This window comes from Canis aureus, chromosome 9, assembly GCF_053574225.1.
Source record: "Canis aureus isolate CA01 chromosome 9, VMU_Caureus_v.1.0, whole genome shotgun sequence".
Classification (NCBI taxonomy): Eukaryota; Metazoa; Chordata; class Mammalia; order Carnivora; family Canidae; genus Canis; species Canis aureus.
In genome coordinates this window covers 50,064,183-50,079,949 of record NC_135619.1, presented here as the reverse complement: position 1 = coordinate 50,079,949, position 15,767 = coordinate 50,064,183, and the positions used below count along the sequence as shown (strand labels likewise).

The following is a 15,767-nucleotide window of genomic DNA, read 5'->3' as shown; positions in this document are numbered from 1 at the left end:
TGGTCTTTTTTTTTTTTTTTTGTCTGATAAAAATCTTGGCTTTCGTCATTTGGTCCTGTCTCCTAGCATTCCTGGTAATTTTTTTTTTTTTAAGATTTTATTTATTCTTGAGAGACAGAGAGAGAGGAAGAAACACAGGCAGAGGGAGAAGCAGGCCCCATGCATGGAGCCTGACATGGGACTCGATCCCGGGTCTCCAGGATTAGCCCTGGGCAGAAGGCAGTGCCAAACCGCTGAGCCACCCGGGCTGCCCTTCCTGGTAATTTTTAAAATGAATGTCAGACAATGTACATAAAAAATTATAGAGAGTCTTGATGATAATATTGTTCTCTAGAGAGGATTTAATTTTCTTGTAGTGGTAGTTAAAAGTAGGAGCAAATGACCTTGATTCTGTATAGGCTTGAGATGACTTGAGGCTTTGTTTTACACTTCTTAAGGGCTGGTTTAAGTCCAGTTTCCCCTTACTCTGAGAGTTTTGTCCTTCAGAGGTATCAAATGGAATCCTGGGGTATTTGCCAGAGCCTAGTCTTCTTGGCAGGCCCTGAACTGTAATTTTTCTTTTACCAGCACTGTGAGCCTACTCGAAGTTCTGCTTACCTTTTTTGCTTTAAAATAGGCGATTTTTTTTCCCTTGGCCTCTTGCTCCCCACACAGGTTAGGATTCAGTAAATACCCTAAGGGCAAATGCAGTACAGAATGTCTAGCCTTATTTTTCTGTGGTTGCCTCCTCTGTGGAATTTCAGCCCCTCAAATCTTGCCTGTCTTGATAAGCCCTGAGCTCTAATTTCTGTCTTTTGCAGCCCTGTAAGACTGCCAAAAGATCTAGTATGCAGCTAATTGCCTCAGGAGGAAAAAGTAATGGAGAATGGCAGGCTTAATTCTACATTTCCTTTTTCTCTGGTGTTTTGGCTTCTCACATCCTGCCTGCCTTCTGTGTTTATATTTTTGTTTTTAAATCCCATTTTATAGTTTTTTTTGCCTGGAGAATTGGTCAGATAAAATCTACTGTATAATAATATGTAATGGATATCTCTATTATTTAATAATTAAATAATTTAATTAATTAAATTGATTTTTCTAAATAATTAACAATAACATAATGAATAACATTTTAAACAATTTTAAGTATGTATTAATCATTGCGGTGAACTTGACAGAGAAGAATTCTGCCCTCCTGCAGCTTTTATCTTGCAGAGAAGAGAGGTATTAAGTACACATTTATTTCTATTGTGATAAACCAAAAAAGAGAAGTACAGTTTGTTACCTGCTTATTATAGAGATTAGTTTAGGTGAAAGTTCAGGTGAAGGAGGTGGTGGTCCAGGACAGTTGCTTTGAGGAAGTGATATTTGAGCAGAGCTCTTAAGGATGAGTAAAATTAAGGAAAAGTAAGGCATTGTTAAAACTATGGACTAAAGAGACTTTAAGGTAAAAAGAGGCATAATAGGTTTAAGGTATCAAAGAAAGCCAGTGTACTTTGACTGATGGGCAAGCACAAAATTATGCCAAGCTCCTTATAAGCCTTATTAAGGATTTTCTTTTGTTTTTATTTATTTTTTTATCTTTTAAAAATAAAGAGTTTATTAAAAGATTAAAAAGATTTTATTTATTCATGAGACAGAGTCAGAGACATAGGCTGAGGGAGAGAAGCAGGCTTGCCATGGGGAGCCTGATGTGGGACTCAATCCCAGGACCCCAGGATCACAACCTGAGCCCAAGACAGACACTCAACGAACCACGGAGTGACCCAGGCATCCTGTGTTGTTGTTATTGTTTTTTGCCTTTTTTTTTTTTTTGCTTTCCCCCCCCCAATTCTGTTGTGATAATTGTGACTCTAATTCACCTTCTGTCCGTAGTTACTTATTTTAGTTATTTATTCAGTACAAATGTATTAGGTACCTTTTGCAAACAAGATTCTTTTTTTTATTTTTAAGATTTTATTTATTCATGAGAGACACAGAGAGAGAGAGAGAGAGAGAGAGAGAGAGAGAGAGAGAGAGAAAGGAGACACAGGCTCCATACAGGGAGCCTGACACGGGACTCGACCCCGGGAATCAAGGATCACGCCCTGGGCCAAAGGCAGACGCTCTACTGCTGAGCCACCCAGGCATCCCAGTATGTTGAGTTTTTAAAGAACTGCAAAACTATCTTCCAACGTGGTAGTACCATTTTTGCATTCCTGCTAAGAATGAATAAAAGTTGCTCTTGCTCCACATCCTTGCCAGATTTTGGTGCTGTTGGTGTTTTGGATTTTGGACATTCTAGTAATACATATGTAGTGGTATCTTGTTGTAATTTGTAGTTCCTAAATGACATATGATGTTGAGCACCTTTTATATGTTTTTTTGCCACATGTATATCTTTGTCAAGATAAGTGTCAAGTCCTTTGCCCATTTTTAAATTGATTTGTTTTCTTATTGCTAAATTTTTAGAGTTCTTTGTATATTTAAGATAATAGCCCTTTATCACATGTGTCTTTTGCAAATATTTTCTTCCATCCTGTGGCTCTTCTTCTCATTCTCTTGACAGTGTCTTATGGCAAGCAGAGGTTTTTAATTTTAAGGAAGTCCAATTCCTCAAGTATTTTTTTGACAGAACATGCCTTTGGTCTTGCATTTAAAAAGTCATTATTATACTTGATCTAGGTTTTTTCCTATGTTGTCTTCTAGTAGTTTCATAGTTTTGCATTTTATATTTAGGCCTATAATCCATTTTGAGTTAATTTTTGTGAAGGGTGTTTAGTCTTTATGTCTAAATTCTTTTTTTTTTCTTTGCTTGTTTTTCTAGTACCGTTTGTTAAAGACTGTATTTTCTCCATTGTATTGCCTTTGTTGTTTTATGAAAGATCAGTTACTGTATTTATGTGTGTCTGTATCTGGGGTTTAAATTTTACTTTTATTACTCTTAAATATTTTTGAGTATAATTGACATGGGCTTTTATTTATTTATTTTTTATTCATTCATTCATTCATTCATTCATTCATGAGAGACACAGAGACAGAGGCAGAGACACAGGCAGAGGGAGAAGCAGGCTCCGTGCAGGGAACCTGACATGAGACTCAATCCTGGGTCTCCAGGATCATGCCCTGGGCTGAAGGGGGCTCTAAACTGCTGAGCCACCCCGGCTCCCCAAAAAGAAAAGGTTTTTATAATGTATTATTAAGTGAGCCACCTGGATGGCTCAGTCAGTTAAGCATCTGCCTTTGGCTCAGATCCTGATCCCAGTGTCCTGGGATCCAGGGCTGGGGCTCCCTGCTCAGGAGGGGAGCTTGCTTTTCCCCCTTTCTTCTGCCCCTCCCCCTGCTCGTGCTCGTAAACAACCTTATCACAAATAGTTATACATAATTTATTGGTAAATGCAGATATTGATATAAATATGTTTATTCATTGTAAAATTGAGATTTTAAAGTCAGCAATAATAGTGACAGTTTAACTTGTGTGACCAGTGAAATGCTAGTTATAAGTGGAATAACCATTCCTTGGTGCTAACAATAGGTTCTACCTTGCTTTGATGCCATGTCTGTTTGTTTGTTTGTTTCTTATAAAAATTCCTTCCTACCATTGCCCGAAATCACTGTCTTGTTGACATAGCTCTTCGTGTTTCAGGGCTCTTGAATACTTACTACCAGTCTTAGAAAGGATATGTGTGGAATGAAATTTGTGGGAGTTGTCAGCAAACAACAATGTCTATTCCGTTTGTCTCTTTCTTTGTGTGTATACAGTATTTTATCTTTCAAAGATTCAGTAATTTACCTCTTAGGCATTTGACTTGTATCTAGGGGAATTATTTGTTATGAATTAGAGGAGATTGTGGCTCTACAGTAGTGTGTGGATTTTATAGTTTCTACGGTAACTTGGAGTGGTCATCTTTTTAATTAATTAATTATTTAAATTTTATTTATTCATGAGAGGCAGAGACACAGGCAGAGGGAGAAGCAGGCTCTTTTTATGTCATTAGAATAAAGTTCTGTTTTCTGGGGGAAATTGAGAACCTCCTCTTTGTATTTTGTGTACCTGTGTTTTGCTTGGAATTACTTGATCAGCGTAATAGCAGTAATTATGTTACTAACAACAATTTTGTGAGATGTTTATTATTCTCATTTTACAGATGAGGAAACTGAGGCTTGGTGAAGTTACGAAACTTGTCCAAAGTCACACAGCTTGTAAAGGGCACAGCCAAGATTCAGAGCCAGGTCTGTCCAACTTCAAAACTTAATTATAGCCATGAAACTTTGAAATAGCTGTTAAGTATCAACATGTGATAAATTGTATTGCTATTAATAATGCTTAACTGTTGTTTAACTGTTACTGGTAATTTTCTTAATGGTGAGTTTTTTTGTCCGTGACAATTTTATGTGTCTTTTAAACATTCTGAAAAGAGGTGTAACATAGTAATTGAGGGTCTGGGCTCTGGAGACAGACCCCTGGGTATGAATCCCTAAGCTTTCCACTTACTTGTGTGACATTTGGAAAGTGACTTAACTTTTTCTCTACCTCAGTTTTCCTACCTGTAAAATGGTGAGAGTAATATTATCCTCCTGGTAAAGTTGTTGTGAAGATTAAATTATTTAATATGTACAAAAGCACTTCTAACAGTGCCTGCCACACATTAAGCAATTAATAAATTAATGTTAGCTGTCAGTATTATTATGGTGTAGCAGTTAGTAAAACAAATGATCATTATTTCTAATTCTACTAGGAAATTAAATAAGGAAAGTTTAAGCAGCAATATAAAATATCACAAAATTCACATAAACCAAAATTAAATTTGAAAATGTTAGACCTAAGGAAAATCATACGTTTGATCAATTTCAAATCTGTGGTAGAGCAAATGAGGCAACTGCTTATGGACTTCACATGTAGAAGTGTATTTTATGTACAATGACCATACATAGGTCTGCTGTAGATACCCTTTGAGCCCCATATGATCATTGTATTATGAATGTGTTTTGTCTGTTTTTCTCTTATAGATGCAATTTATATTCAGAATAAATGTTTACATTTTTAGATGGTTTTTAAGAAGATATTTTGGCAATGTTCACATGTGATTACCAAGAACCCAAACCTTATGTGTTATGTAAAATGTTGGCAACATCTCATCACTTGCAATAGTTATCAGAACTTACATTGTGTTGAATGTGCACATTGATTGTTCTTTGAACCAGTGGGGGCCATAGCACATTCAGCTAGGACTCAGTTAGTCATACATTGATCATGTACTCTTCAATCATACTTCTTTATTGCAACTGTAAGAATTTTAAAGTGCCATATCCACTATTACTACAATTTAAAGTAAAATGTCTGTGATTAGTGACCAAGAAGTCTATAACAATTGCAAAAATACTCATAAATGGAAGTGATTTGAGTCAAGTTACACAAATATTCCAAAGCTGTTATTTTAAAATAGAGGATTTGCCTTCTAGGACACCTGAGTGGCTCAGTCCCTTAAGCATCTGACTTTGGCTTAGATCCTGGGATTAAGCTCCTTTTTCAGCTCCCTGCTCAGCTGAGAGTCTGCTTATCCCTCTCCCTGTGCTCTTCCCCCTGCTTGTACTGTCTCTCTGTCTCTCAAGTAAATAAAATCTTTAAAAAATAAACAAATAAAATGACTTATATATGGGCCTAAGATCTCTGTAACTTATTTTTTAAAGATCTTTATAACTTTTAATGTACACATGCATTTAATTCTCTTTATCATACTGAGCCTTCCTATCCTTGAACATGGTATATTTCTAGTTATTTAAACTAGATATTTAAAAATATCTCTCAGCAAAGTTTTTTCTTTTTTCTTCATAAAGCTCTCTCATGTCTTCTCTATGAATTATTAGATAACTTATTTCTTGTTACTACTGTAAATAGTATATTTTTCCTCTTGTTTTTCTTTCCATTTTTATTTGCTGATGTAAGCTTTTTTGGTATAGAATATAGGTCTGTGTTCAGTCACCTTACTAAATTGTTTTGTTAAAATACTTTGAATGCAAATTGTGTCTTCCTGTCCAATATTTACGTCTTTTCTCTTTATCCTTACTGTGCTAGTTAGGATTTCCAGTACAGTATTCAAAAAAAGTGTTAATAGTGGGCATTCCTAATGCTGCACTTAATTTTTAAAAGCAAACGTTTCTTATGTTTTAACATTAAGAATAGTGTTTGCTGTAGATTTTTCATACTCTATAGGTTAAAGACCTTTCTGTTGCTAGTTGGCTATTTTTTGGTGTGGGAAGAATGAGTATTAAATTTTATCAGACAGTTTTTCTGTACTTGTGAGAGGAATAATATATGGTAGTTCTTCTGTATTCTGTTAAGGTAGTGAATGACATAGATTTTCTTTTCTTTCTTTTTTTTTTAGATTTCCTTTTTTTTAATTAAATTTTTTAAAAAAAAGATTTTATGTATTCATTATTCACTTGAGAGAGAGAGAGAGAGAGAGAGCACACAAGCAGAGGGGAGAGGCAGGAGAGGAGATGAAGTGGACTCCCCACTTGGGGAGCTCAATATGGAGCCCCGATCCCAGGACCCGGAGATCATGACCTGAGCCGAAGGCAAATCTTTTTTTTTTTTTTCCTTCCTCGAAGGCAGACTCTTAATCATCTGATCTACACAGGTGCCTCAAAATTTATTAGATTTTTAAATGTTAAATTAACCCTTGCATTGCTGGAATGAACCAAACTTAATATGTTGGTCTTTTTTCATATACAAGTAGATTTAGTTTATTATTATTTCATTTAGGATATTTACATATATGTTCATAGGTGATATTGGCCTATAATTTTATTTCTTATGTTATCTTTGTTTGATTTTGGTATTCAGATTATACTGGCCTCAAAGAATGAATTGGGAACTATTTCTTCCTACTGCCCTGCCTCCTCTAAGGGTTTATGTAAGACTGGAATGATCTGTTTCTTGAAAGTTTGGTTGAACTTCTGTTCAACTCTTAGTATTGTGGGGAGAGTGTGTGGGCTTAGTATTTTTTTTTTTTTTTTGGAGGTATGTATTCAGTTTTCTAAATGGTTTTATTTAAAATTTCTGTTTCTAGTTAGGGCAGTTTTTAGAAAAAAATTTTTCAGGAATCCATCCATTTTGTCTGGGTTTTTAAAGTATTTGGCATAAAGTTGTTCAAAGCATTTTTTCCTTATCTGTTAAATTTCTGCTTAGTATTTCTTTTTTATTCCTAATATTTTTGTGACTTCTATTTTCCTTCATCAATTATATTAGAGGGTTTATAAATTTTCTTAGCTTTATCAAAAACCCATGCTTGACTTTGATTTTCTCTATATGTTTTCTGTTTCATGAATTTTTGGCCTTTCTCCTTTACACACTTAAAAAAAATTATTTATTCATGAGAAACACAGAGAGAGAGAGAGAGGCAGAGACACAGACAGAGGGAGAAGCAGGCTCCATGTAGAGAGCCTGACGTGGGACCAATCCTGGGACTCCAGGATCAGGCCCTGGACTGAAGGTGGTGCTAAACCGCTGAGCCACCTGGGCTGGCCTCCTTTACACACCTTTTAAGTGAAAAGCAGAATCTAATGTAGGGACTTTAGGGTATCTCATATTTTCCAAGAAGAGGATTTCAGTAGAACTTGAGAACATCAGGACCCAGGGGCTTAATAGTGCTTACTAGGACTTTATTTCTCTTCCCTTTGAGTCTTCCTCTTTTCTTGTTGTCAACTGCCTTTTCTGTTCTTCAGTCTATATGGCAGAAAATGGTGACAGTGAGCCTCTGAATTTGATGTCTGTTCCAACTTTGTGTGCTCTTGATTCCTCTGGAATTTCAGATTTTTCCATTTGGATCACTTCTTTCTTTTTTGGAGAATTTCTTTTTCTTTAGAATTCTCTTTACTAGGATTTTCTGTAGTAAACTCTCAGCTATATTGTCTGAAGCCTATATCACTTTCTTTGATAGATATTTCATTAGGTATAAAATTATGGGCTGGCAGTATTTTTGTAGTCACTGGAAGAAATAATTCCACTCTGTTTTGGTTTCCATTGTTGCTCTTGATAAATTGGCTACCTAATAGTTCTTCACTTAAGTGAATGTGTCCTTTTTTTTTTCTTAAACCTCTGGCTGCTTTTGAAGTCTTTAGTTTTAGTTTTCTGAAGTTTTGTATGCTGTGCCTAGGTATAGGTTTTCTTTTTATTTGTCCTGGGTGAGACTTTTACTGTAAATTGCTTATTTTCCCTGGAAAAAGTATTTATGGTTCTTTTCTGGAGCCCAAGAAGTAAACACATTGCTTTAAGAGGGTACCTTTAGGGGATCCCTGGGTGGGTCAGCAGTTTAGCTCCTGCCTTTGGCCCAGGGCGTGATCCTGGAGTCCTGGGATCAAGTCCCACGTCAGGCTCCCAGCATGGAGCCTGCTTCTCCCTCCTCCTGTGTCTCTGCCTCTCTCTCTCTATGTCAGGAAGGAAGGAAGGGAGGGAGGGAGGGAGGGAGGAAAAAAAAGAAAAAAGAAAAGAAAGAAAAGAACCTTTAGTTCTCTTTGCCCCTCTCCAAAACCTCAGGGTACTGCAATTTGGTGACTGAATTTATCCCTTAAGGTTTTAGGCTACACTAACGGGGTGACTTTGGATTGCAAATATGCATGTGGGCTTGCTTGTCTTTACAACCTCTTAGGAATCCTTGTTCTCTTCTGCATTAGGACAAATTTGCTTGTCCTTTGGTGATGAAGGGATGGACTGGGCTTACTTTTCCTATTCACTCTTCTCCTGAGTATGAAACTTTTGAAGGGGGGGGTGGGGGGCCCCCATTCAAAAGTTTCATACTCAGGAGAAGAGTGAATGGGGGGGGCAGTTTTATGGAGAGTCTCCTGTTAGATTTTTGATGTTGGGTAGGTCTTATTCTTTGATTTCTCTTTTTCTCCCAAGAGATTATCAAAATTGAAGCTTATTAACTTGATGAGTTAGGCAGATGTATACAAGATAAAAACTATTTCATTGTGCCACTTATCTCTGAGTTTCTGCTTTCTCATAGATTTTGTTCTGGTTATTCTTTATTGATCTTGTCATCTCTTCAGCGTTTTTAATATTTTTTGAAATGAAATTTTACCCATCACTTTTAGCTGTTTTCAGTGAGAGAATTGGGTGAATAATCTAGCTTAATGTGTTACTGGAAGTAGAATTTTATTCTAACTTCTTTGGATTTTTTTTTTTTTTTCTTTTTCTGACTCCTTCAGATAGATGCTTAGCTCACCAATTGTTAGGCTTTTTTCTAACAATCATTTTTATTTATTTATATTTTTTATTTTTATTTTTTATTATATAGCATTTTATTTTTCAAAATAACTATTTTCATAGAATACATTTTAACATCAGATTTCGACAGTGGGAAAATAACAGTTTATTACTTAGTTTTGTATTTGTAGATATTATTTTAGAACAAGTAAACACATTTGAGGATTAAGTCTTGGTTTAGAATCTATAGTACTCTGATACATCTATGAGGGGACCTCTTCCCTACATTGAACTTCTCTATACTCAGAAGCTTTCCAGGTTCTTCTTCTTTGCAGGATTTAGAAGTTAATAATGTGTGAAATATCAGTATTTCCTAATTTTAAAGTTTGCCTAGGACACATAACCATCAGTAACTGGTATGACTGGACAGAGGGAAATTTTCAAAAATTAACCATTAATTTTCTACAAAGTCCTTATTTATGAATTTACAGGCTTTCCCTTTCTCTGTCATTCCCAGGACAAATACAGAAGTTTGATCAGGTATTGATAGTAATAAAACTGAATTCTCTTTTAGAATTTGATAAACTAACAGATAAAAGCTCATACATAATAGTTATGCTGTGAGTCTTGTGAGAAGCTGAGAGACAACCCCGTAAACTCATCAGAGTAAGGCACCCAGTCTCCAAATTTCTGGGATACAATTCCTCTTAAACCTTTTCCTCAAAGACTAAATTCTAAAAAATAGCCAGGTGATTAGGAGAAGAGGTTTATCTCATCAATGGACTTACCTGTTATCCCCCCCCCTTTTTTTTAAGGTTTCGTTTATTCATGAGACACAGAGAAAGAGGCAGAGACATAAGGCAGAAGCAGGCTCCCCGCAAGGAGCTGGATGTGGGACTTGATCCTGGGCCCCGTGATTGCGCCCTGAGATGAAGGCAGATGCTCAACCCGAGCCATCCAGGTGTCCCTGTTATTTCTTCCTTATTGGCAAGTTGAATGGCATGATAGAGCAGAGGCTAAGAGATGTACAATCAATTTTCAAGGTATTAAGTCAAAAAGATCAGAGTTTCCCTAGCCTGGCCCACATCTTGATAGTTGAAATAACAAAGCCCAGCAAAGGTTAAAGCTGAGAATGCCAAAATACCTGCGTTTGCTTTCTGCAAAGCATCCCCTTGAACATAGTAATCACTTGTCAAGGCACCAGTGATTGTGGAGAGTGAGGGCTGCAGGCAGGGAGTAGTCCATTGCAGAGCTAGTTTCAAATAAGCAGCTGGAATTAGGCCCAGGAGCAAAACACTGACAACTCTTTCACCAGTCCAGTGGAGAGATGCAGCCTTAGAACCAGAATAGTGGTTGGGTGACAGGTGAATGTACTGTGTTCTATACCATCCTGGGGCAGGTTCCTGGAGAAATGCTGAAACATGAGCAGATCTGACCACTGGAATTTGGAGAAACAGAGCTTGGCCTCCTTGCACACCACACAGAATACTCAGCTTCCAGAGACTTACCATCTTTCTCCTGAAGGCTCAAGATCACTCTAACATAAGCATTTTTTAAAAAGTTTTACTTATTTTTATTTGAGGGAGAGCGAGCTAGTGAACAGTGAGAGATGGGAGGAAGAGCAGAGGGAGAGGGACAAGCAGACTCTGCTGGAGTGTGGAGCCCAATGTGGGCTCGATGCCACAGCCTGAGACCGTGACCTCAGTTGAACCCAGGCACACCTCTAAGCATTTAAAGCTATATATTTATAAGTGGCTCATGAGGTTTGAGATGGAATCTTTTTATTATTATTACTGTTTTTTTTTTAGAGGAGGAGGAGCAGAGGGAGAGGGAGAGAGAGAAAATTCCAAGCAGGCTCCATGCTTAGCATAGAGGCCAACACAGTGTTTGATCCCACAATCGCTAGATTGTGACCTAAGCCGAAATCAAGAGTCAGATGCTTAACTGACTGAGCTACCAGGCACCGCTCGTTATTTTTACTATATGTATTTAATATTTTTAATTTGCTATTATAATTTTCAGTTATACTTTTTTATATTTTAATATATTTTTTTAAGATTTTATTTATTCATGAGAGACACAGAGAGAGAGAGAGAGGCAGAGACACAGGCAGAGGGAGAAGCAGGCTCCATGCAGGGAGCCCGATGTGGGACTCAATCCCGGCATCCTGGGATCAGGCCCTGAGCCAAAGGCAGGCGCTCAACCACCCAGCCACCCAGGCATCCCTATACTTGCGTTTTAAGGCCACAGCCTATGATTCACAAGTCAATTAGGAGTTTTGAAGTACATGGATTTTAAAATATTTTTTTAAATTATATTTAACACAGTTTTCAAAAAACCCAGGATTTTCAGTTTGGATCACAGAGCAAGACTCAAGTCTATGCTGTATATAAGAGGTGTACAAAGTGATTTAGAAAAACTAAAAAATAGGGGTCCCTGGGTGGCGCAGCGGTTTAGCGCCTGCCTTTGGCCCAGGGCGCGATCTTGGAGACCTGGGATCGAATCCCACGTCGGGCTCCTGGTGCATGGAGCCTGCTTCTCCCTCTGCCTATGTCTCTGCCTCTCTGTGTGTGACTATCATAAATAAATAAAAATAAAAAATAAAAAAAACTAAAAATAAGGGGAAAGGCAAAGATATGCAAGACAAATGAAAACAATTTAAAAAGTATGGGTTGCTCTATGAACTCTCTTTTTAGGGTTTTTTTCTCCTCTTCCTGATCAGAAACTTCAGTGAATAACTAATATTCCATATCATTGAGACTTTTTGAGACTCTTAGAAGACTGGTTTTAGGGCAGCCCCGGTGGCACAGCGGTTTAGCGCCGCCTGCAGCCCCGGGTGTGATCCTGGAGACCCAGGATGGAGACCCAGGATTGAGTCCCACGTCTGGCCCCCTGCATGGAGCCTGCTTCTCCCTCTGCCTGGTCTCTGCCTCTCTCTATCTCTCTCTGTGTCTCTCATGAATACATAAATAAAATCTTAAAAAAAAAAAAAAAGAAGACTGGTTTTACATTAATAACATTTTTCTTCTCTTCCCCTTCTTTTTCTTCTTCTCTTCTCCTTTCTCCTCTTCCTCTTTTCCTTACAATTCAATATCTCTGAAACTGGGATCCATCCTTCATATTGGTATGCATCTTACTACTGATGATATTTCACAGTTAATGAACTATTAATAATTAATGTTGGCAAAAAAATTAATGTTGGCAGAATCTTTTTCTTAGTGCAACATATCTTGCAATCTCTGATATCTTAGTTTTGGTGAAGTATACATTTTTACGTATATATCATGACTGTTCATTCTGCCCCATCCCCTACTTGAAATGCTCCTCTTTTTTGTCTTTCCTATCCTATACTTATGTCATTCAAGACCTTAAGGGTGGAAATAATCTTTAGTTTCTCATCGTGGTTCCTCTTCTTCCAGCACTTAGTGTAATATGTTGTTGAACACAGAGTTTTATTTATTTAACAATTAAGGGAAGTGTGTACATATAATGAATCATAGCGTGGGCTGTGGTATATTTATATTAGTGACCAATTTTTTAGCTTGTTGGTAAGAGGAGGTATACTTATGTTTTTGGATAGAAAGAAGAGAATCCATTGATTCTTATACATTAAGCAAGTTAGAGTATTTATTGGATCGAAGCTCAGTCATCTGGTAATGTTCAAGAATTTAACCAATGAAACAAAAAAATTTACAAAATATAAGCACTGTGAAGGAAATAAAAAGAGTAGTACAATATAGAATAACAGAGAATAGCATTTACAAAGAAGAAAAAAGAAGCCTTCATCAACGGGAAGACATTTAGGTTGAGACTTGATGTATGAATACAAGACAGAAGTTAGTGAAGAGTCTGAAAGAAAAGCATTACAGACAGAGGTAAATAAATAGCAGGCCCCAAGTGGGAAAGAGCTTTTAGGTAACTGAAAGGCTCATAGCTGGGGAGAGTGTCACCTCAAGGCAAGAGAGGCAGTCAGGAGCTATACCTTAATATGCTAACATTTACTCAGCATTTGTGGTCTGCTGGGCTCTCTACCGAGCACTTTTTTCTTGGGCAATGTTGAATTATTGTGCCATACTGAATTCTCAAGTGCTGAGAGTTTGAATTTAATTTGAATATGTGTTAGAAAGCCATGGAATTGTTATGCAGTGCTATGATCCATTTTACATTGTAAAAAATTACACTGACTACTTTGTACACAGTTGATCAGAGGAAGGCTTATAACTAGTCAGATAAGAGGCAAAGTTGTTTTGGACTGTGGTAGAGATAAAGAGCCATGGACCGATTTCCAAGTCTTGTGTTAATGGCTTGGATAAGGAGAGAGGATTGTGAAGGAAAGGGAGTCAGATCACAGAGGGTTAAAGAATTGAAGAGATGATGTGTACAGAAAATATGTGAAGTTATTTGTCAGTAAAGGGGAGCAGAGCTGTTTTTAACCTTCTTATTTCTATAATTTTTCCAGTGACATTTCTGTCTCTCTCTTTTAAAATCTTGGAATCAAATATATTTTTATTCTAGTCTGCCTCTCCAGATTCCAGCACCTTTTTCTCATCCCACACTTAACAGATGCTTAGAGGAGGGAAGTCAATGTAAAAGTAGGCTAGCATTCTCAGCAATTCTGCCCTTTTTCATCAGGATGTTCCTTGCTAAATCAGTCCTTGCTATATCAGAGGAAAACCGTTTTGTTTTATAAGTGAAGGTTTAATTCTTGAAGGAATAACATTTAATGAAGTCACTCATGTATATTTGTATTGTGGGGTTAGGGGTGATGGTACTTTTTTTAGGGGCGGTCATGTATAGTTTTATGTTAAGTCTTAACATGCCTTAAAAGGCAAAGGTGAAGATAGCTGAATTGCAAATTCAGTTCACCAATTGTTTTCTCAATTCGAAGGCAGGAGATCAACTAAAAGATAAAATTGGTTGCATAACTAACTGAAAGACAAAGTTCTCAGAAAGCTTTTTTAAAAATGTTTCTTTAATATTACAGTTTCAGTTTTTTTAAACCACCTTTGACTGCAGTTTTAAGTAGATAGGTTCTTTCCTAATTTTATGAAGCTCTAGTTTTCCCTTACTGTCTCTCAAGAGTGAATAAAGAAGCCACATATCAAGACCAAAGAAAGAATTTTGTGGGCAAGATGAGTGGGAAGATTAAAATGAGGAAGGCAGAGGGGCACCTGGGCGGCTCAGTGGTTGAGTATCTGCCTTTGGCTCAGGTCGTGATCCCAGGTCCTGGGATCCAGTCCTCCATCAGACTCCCCGCAGGGAGCCTGCTTCTCCCTCTGCCTGTTATGTCTCTGCCTCTCTTTCAGTCTCCCATGAGTAAATAAATAAAATTTAAAAATGAAATGAGAAAGGCAGAAACCGAAAATTAAAGTCAGATGATAGATAAGGATCATGAAATACTGTTTAAATCCACGGTTCTTAAATTTTTGGTAGTTACAGTATCCTTTGAGATTCTGATGAAAGTTAAACAATCTGGCCCAGAAAGTACATAGACACATGTACATTCAAATTTCTACATAATCTTAGGGTATTGCTAAATCTTAAGAGCTTTTAGGATGTACGATGCCCTGGTCAAGAACACATGGTCTAAATGGCAATCAGGGCTTGGGAGTATGTGGCTGGAAAGTTTTGACATTCAAACTGCAACAGTATTCCCTTCTCAAATACCAATCTTCAGGATTGCCGAGATTAATTTGTTGTTTTTAAACCTCTGGTCTGATAAAAGAGAACAGTTTTTAGTTTTAGCTATTTAAAAATTAGAATAATCTGTTCTTAAAATTAGATATTCTAATTTTCTTAAAATTGTTCTTAAAATAAGGTATTATTCTATTCAGGATACCCTAACATAAATAGCCTATAAAAAAAAAAAAGTTGAACTGGAATATCAACAAATTTCAAATTCACTGACTCCCTATGTATATATAGGAACTTAATGAATATTTCTTTTGGGAAGTGGGCTTAAAAAAAACAAAACCAGCCCTTTGTTCTTTCTACCTTTCCATGAATCTGTTTGTAAATTAATTTTTATTGCAAACCTGAACAGTTCACTATTCATTAAAAATTGAATGTTATTAATCCTGTAAGTTTAGTATTGGGCATTTTTATTTTACTATTGGTGATGATGCTATAGTTTGTTGCTGTTCATTTGGCTCAGTGCCTAAGTGGAACATTGAGCCAGTGATACAACTTAATAAGTTATAAATTGTTTCCTGTTAGACAAATTATGCCAGTTAGACCATTATTTAATGTACTCCAGAATTCTTAGGATTCATTGATTGAATAGGAGATTGACTAGATGACCTACTGCTGAATCCTTTGGCCATGCGGAGAGTCTAAGATTCCTTACATTGTTTTTACTTACTTGATGAGATAAAAAATTTGGGGGGCACCTGGGTGGCTTAGTTGGTTAAGCATCTGCCCTTGGCTCAGGTCATGATCCCAAGACCCTGGGATCAAGCCTTGTGTTGGGCTCCCTGCTCAGCAGGGAGTTGTCTTCTCCATCTTCCTCTCTCCCTCACTCATGCTTTCTCTTCCCTCACTCACTCTCCCTCTCTAGCTCACACTCTTTCTCTCTCTTAAATAAATAAAATCTTTAAAAATT

General features: G+C 36.9%; 1 protein-coding gene and 1 pseudogene across 13 annotated transcripts in view; one reads left to right on the top strand and one right to left on the bottom strand.

Annotated features, from left to right (window-relative positions):
* Positions 1–15,767, top strand: part of NUMB (NUMB endocytic adaptor protein) — a 152,761-nt gene that overhangs the window by 49,721 nt on the left and 87,273 nt on the right. For 10 of the 13 annotated variants that reach the window (XM_077909933.1, XM_077909930.1, XM_077909928.1 and 7 more), the window contains one exon: positions 4,107–4,191. The exons of 1 other annotated variant lie outside the window; for it this stretch is intronic. The gene's annotated coding sequence lies outside the window, so the exon portion shown is untranslated. Of the gene's footprint in view, positions 1–4,106; positions 4,192–9,981; positions 10,128–15,767 lie in introns of all 13 variants that reach the window. 2 more of the 13 variants (XM_077909921.1, XM_077909925.1) reach the window with 1 other exon arrangement.
* LOC144319938 (succinate dehydrogenase [ubiquinone] cytochrome b small subunit, mitochondrial pseudogene) lies at positions 10,213–10,691 on the bottom strand (annotated as a pseudogene).